This window comes from Humulus lupulus, chromosome 4 (genome assembly GCF_963169125.1).
Source record: "Humulus lupulus chromosome 4, drHumLupu1.1, whole genome shotgun sequence".
Taxonomy (NCBI): Eukaryota; Viridiplantae; Streptophyta; class Magnoliopsida; order Rosales; family Cannabaceae; genus Humulus; species Humulus lupulus.
The window spans coordinates 241994749-242000748 of record NC_084796.1 but is presented as its reverse complement, the minus strand read 5'-3'; positions in this window follow the sequence as shown (position 1 = coordinate 242000748).

The following is a 6000-nucleotide window of genomic DNA, read 5'->3' as shown; positions in this document are numbered from 1 at the left end:
AATAATTGATATATGTATGTTTAGGGCTTATAGGCTTTATATAGCAAACCCTATCACATTTATGTTTTGGGGCTTATAGTTGCTATATAGAAAACCCCAATAGTTATATGTTTTTGGGGCTTATAGTTGCTTAACTAGCAAAACTCATTGTAGTTTGAGGCTTATAGTTGCTTAGTTAGCAAACCCCAATAGTTATATGTTTTTGGGGCTTAGCAAACCTCATTGTAGTTTGAGGCTTATAGTTGCTTAGTTAGCAAACCCCAATAGTTACCATGTACATGGGTTAGAATTATGATATATGTGTTTTAGTATATGTAATGACCCAACTATTCTATCCCTTGGACCATTAATAACTACTATATTAATCATAAGAAAATGTACATGCGAAAACATCATAACTTTATTAGGTAAAGAAAAAGGTTTGAATACATAAAAATGTGATTAGGATATGGAATCCCATTGTTTTAAAAATAAAAAAAACATAACATGATCTAAATAAATCAATTACAAAACTGAGTGCGGAAAAATACATAGAAAATATGATTTAAATACTTAAATACTTCATCCTCTAATCGAACGCTCAGTTCATCGATTCCATCCTGCCTCAATACACATCCCCAAGCTGCCAAGAACCTTTCCCACCGCCATAGCTATTTTCCTGCACATATAAACATAAAGGAATGAGCCTAATGCCCAGCAAGGAAAATCTACAACATAATCATATACATAAAATTATATCATAACATATGCTAAAAACATATCATAAACATATACTATAAGCGTATCATAAACATATGTCATATACTACTATAATGGCCATTACCACTTAGGGCTTGTTAAATAACAAGTCATATGCCCATTAGATTTGTGGGGCTTGCTAGCTAAGCAAGTTATATGCCCATAAATTTATTGGGGCTTGTTAGCTATACAAGTCATATGCCCAAGTCTATCAACATATTAACATTTCATAACATATAACATATAAAATCCTATCCTATTTTCCTTACCAAAATACCGGGATATGAGAACAGAATCGGGACTTTGGAACACTCCTAAAAACCATCATAGAAAGGTGAGTATACTAAAGAAAGGGATGAAAAGAATGAACGAACTATACCATCGAAAATATACTTAGCGAAAATCTTACATTCAAGATCTTAGATGCCTAACCAAGAATAGAGAATACGAGTTAGGATTTTGAGTAGAAAAACTATAAGAATAACACAGAAATGAACTAGAATAAGGAATACCTCGAATGTTTCTATAACCGAACTACACCTTGAACCGAAATATACTATGAACCTTACTTCCCGAGTGTTTATTAAGCTTATAAGGATTAAGCTTATATCCCCAACCCAAGTGTTTAAACACTCTAAAATAACCTAGCAACTTGTAGACTTTGAACTTAGCTTGATGAATGAATAAATGGCTAAGTACTAGTGTAATGCCCCGGATTCCCTAATATGGTCAATGGCTGGATTAGTAGGCCGGGAGGGCCATAACTGTTTAATTATGCCATTAAATGTGTTTATGCATGTTTATGAGAATTATATTATCATATGATGTTAAATGCATGCATGTGAGTCCACATTTGTTTACAGGGGTATTATGGTAATTTGGCCGTTGAGGGTATAATTGAATATTTGTTGTATGTTAATGATGTATTGTGAGACCACATTATAATGTGGATTGGTTCGAGAATTTCGACATGAGACGATCGTTAAACATGATTTATCGGTTTGGTCATAACAGGTTGGAGCTCGGGGTGAGTCTCGGGGTGATATTAAAGGTTATAGCGTTACCAGGGATTTTAGGGTAACAGGTTATGAAATATTGGTGTTTGAGGATTTTGAGGTTAGCGGGAATTGGGAAGCGTTAATTATGATTAACGGGTTAAGCTAGAAGTACCAATTTTGCCCTTGGGTTGGTTTAAGAGGCTTGAAATGGCATAAGGGCATTTTGGTCATTTTAGTGAGGATTTATATAAGGTTTAGTGGCTGAAGGCTGTAGAACAAATAGAGTAAAAAACAGAGTTTGCCTCTTCCATTCCCGTACATCCTCCTTGCCCCATCTCCTTCATTGCTTCTTTGGGAGTTTTGTGTTCTTGGTGATAATTCAAGCTAGAGGAACTCAAGGCTGGGTTGGAGCACTTGTGTTAGCCTGTGTGGGAGGTTTAAGCTAGTCTCAAGGTGAGTTTTGGCCATTAATTTCAGTTAGTACTCTGTTTTCGTTTTGGTTTTTAACTCATGGATTTTGATGTGGGGAGTGAGGATTAAAGGGAGTTTTTGGTGTTAGTTGATTGGGTTTTGGTGAGGAGGTGTTATAGGTAAGGTTTGGGGGTTTAATTACAAGTTTGTAGGAGGTTTTGTGATGGTTTGAAGGTCTGGTTTGAGAGGGAAAACGCAGGGTTGAAAACTGGTTCGTGTTGGGCATTCTTGCTTTTCTGGGCTGGGTGCCGCGACACGGCTTTTGTGTGCCGCGGCCCAGGTGCGTCTGGCAGATGAGGCTTAGGATGTGCCGCGGCACGGCTTTTTGGGGCCGCGGCCCAAGAGGCCAAATTTGCTAGAAAATGGGTTTTAGTTTAGGGATTCAAACCATAGGCCTCGGGGTTGGACCCAGTACCCGGTTGGGTAGTTTTTGAGGTCTCGGGGGCTGGATTTGGTTTGGGAAACCCCGGTTATCATTTTTATTGATGAATCCTATATTTTGGTTATGACCAGGTGACCGTCGAGGAATTTAAAGGTTGATCGTTCTCAGGGGTCGTTCATATAATTATTCTCACTCGAACCAGAGGTAAGAAAACAGTGTATGAATACAGTTGCACCCTGTATAGGTATAAGACATGCGTGGTTTGATACTTGAGGCATGTTGGTTGATATATGTGGACATGGATTGCATATTAAATGCTATTGAACGCTGATTATCTGCTTAAGACACTGACTAGTCAGGGACCGACTCTAAAGTCGAGAATTATGCATTGAATGGCTCTATAGCATTAATGCCAGACCGACTCTAGGGTTGAGACACTTATAAGCGCTTGCCTGGTCTACGACCAGATGATTATAGCCAAGGTATATGACCCCGGTGACCGTTTTTCACAAGGCTAAGGGACGTTGTCCATAGTTTCGACTCTAGAGTCATGAGGAAGGTTATGTCGGTGACTAATCACCTTGCACCTATCCTAAACAAACTTATAAATGAAACACTTATCGATTAAGCCCTGGTGACCCTATCGTCACATGGCTAGAGGGAGCGATGCTCATTATTGTGACTTTTGGCTATTGTCACCTATTTGTTGGACTGATAGTCCTGAAGGAATAACTATGATTATTGTTGATATTATATCATGCTATATTGTGTTTTCTTGCTGGGCCTTGGCTCATGGGTGCTATGTGGTGCAGGTAAAGGGAAGGAAAAACTTGGCCAACCCTGAGTGGAGAGCTTGGGCGATGTGATGTACATACAGGGCCGCTTGACCGCCACGGTCAAGGAGTTCTCAGAGGGACTAGGGGTTTACCCTATTTTTGCCGCTTAGGCCGGCGGGGATTGTACATTTGGAACTGTAGCAGCTCTTTTGTAACTTGAACTACTTGTAAACATTTTAAAAAGGCTCATGAGCAGTTTATTTACTTAATAAAATGTACCCTTTCCTTTTACTGGTTTTCACCTTAACCTGGTAGTAACACTTGGATCACGTTTTTAACCAAAGGACTCGGGTAACGAGTCAAATTTCCGGTTCACCGTTCACCGTAACTGTTCTGGGGTAGCCAGGGCGTTACAACTAGGTCCTATTTATAGAATTCAAGAATGAAAAGATCTTTATTTAGCTTGAATAAAATAATGGATTTTTAATTGAAAAATCTTTGAATAATCGTTCAGCAGAGGCTGAAGACTCGGTCAAAAAGATTCTGGACTTATCAAGAGGTTAAGGAATAAAATGAGCTCGGTTTCAAAAACGTTCAAAAATCTGATACCACAGCCGATATATCACCCCTAGTAGACGATATATTGCCTGGGCTAATATGCCCGAGGCTCATCGAGGTGGCCGTACGAAGTTACGTGTTTTTCGTATCCCCGTATGGCGATATATCGCCCCCTAGTGCTGCGATATATCGGCATACACTGAAATATTATACACGTAATTGCACATTTTCAGCCTAATTTGAATTGAGTAAACAACCTTGACTAAGTCCTCTAACGATTTCAAAGTTGCTGGCAGACCCTAGGATATTTAAATATTACTCTTAATAAATTTATTCCTCAAAATACTTTATTATTCATTAAACATACACATGACAAGTGTCATTTCCTTATTGGGTTTATCTAAACCTTATATTATAATAAATATCTCATTCATAATCAGTCATATTAATTAAACCTTAGGTTATAATTAATATTCTTAAACTATAGGTTAAACTTATAAAATCTACAAGTGTTACTACGAGTGTCCCACTAAATCCCAGTCTGAACCAAAATTCACAGTCATAAAAATACTACAACTATTACTATTGCTACTGCTATCTAACTTAGCTAAGTAAAGTTTTTGGACTCTACAGTATATGATACATGTCCATAGTTTATGTGTATGATTGTGTTTCATGCTTGTAGTAGATTTTCCTTGCTGGGCATTAGGCTCATTCCTTTATGTTTTATATGTGCAGGAAAATAGTTATGGCGGCAGGAAGGTTCTTGGCAGCTTGGGAATGTGTATTGAGGGAGAATGAAATCGGTGGACTGCGCGAACGATTCGAGGATGAAGTTGTTTAAGTCTTTTAAATTATGATTTTTATGTATTTCCGCACTTAATATTGTAACCATTTTATTTAAGATTTAAGTAATGCTCTATTTTATTTTCAAAACAATGGGATCCCATATCCTACTATGAATTTTATGTATTTGAACTCTTTACAGTTTTAATAAAGTTATGGTTATTTCATATACATATTTTCTTAAGATTAGTGTCTGTGTATAGTAGTTATTAATGGTCCAAAGTCTAGAATAGTTGGGTCGTTACAGCTCATTCCTTTGTTTTATATGTGCAAGAAAATAGTTATGGCAGCAGTAAGATTCTTGGTAGCTTGGGATTGTGTATTGAGGGAGAATGGATTCGGTGGACTGCGTGAACGATTTGAGGATGAAGTTGCTTTTAGTCATTTTATTATGTTTCTATGTATTTCCCGCACTTTGTTTTGTTATGAATTTTAAGATATAAGTTATGTTTTATTTTCAAACAATGGGATCCCATATCCTAACCGAATCTTTATGTATTTCAACCTTTGCCTTACAGTTTTTTTATAAAGTTATGAATGTCTCACATGTATGTTTCCTTAAGATTAGTATCTATGTATAATAATTATTAATGGCCCAAAGTCTAGAATAAGTTGGGTCATTACAGTTGGTATGAGAGAAATGGTTCATTCGCATGAAGTTCTCCTCGATACACACACACTCAAAGCTCCGAATCTGACCACCAAGTAAGTGTTTAAGTTATAGTTATTATGTTTATATGTATAGCTAACGATTTTAGTCTTTATGTTTTCAGTTAAGAATGAATGGAGCTTTATCTTATGAAGATATTCGAGCCATTAAGGCTCTAAAAAGAATTAGAGAACCCCGAAACACCGTAGAAGTGCTAGAAAGAGTCACTCGAAGACTACTTTTGTTCCACAGGGAGATAGGTCACCTCCAAGAATCTAGGCAAATCATGATGAGATCAACAGAACAATACGTTTTAGTAATTAGACTTTTTAGAGATTATCCTACTGTGATTGCAGCCTTAGAAGAAATTTGGGAGATGATAGATGATGAAGATGAATTGCCGGTAGCTATGAGATATTACTTTCTCATACTTAGGTTCACTTCAAAAATGGAATTTTAGTTTACAAATGAACAAAAACATAGAATTTTTACGAATCTTCCACGAGGGCATTTTGAGGCACAAGACAATGATGACTATGAAGAAATAGATGACGATATGCTAGATGAAGGATCGGATTTAGA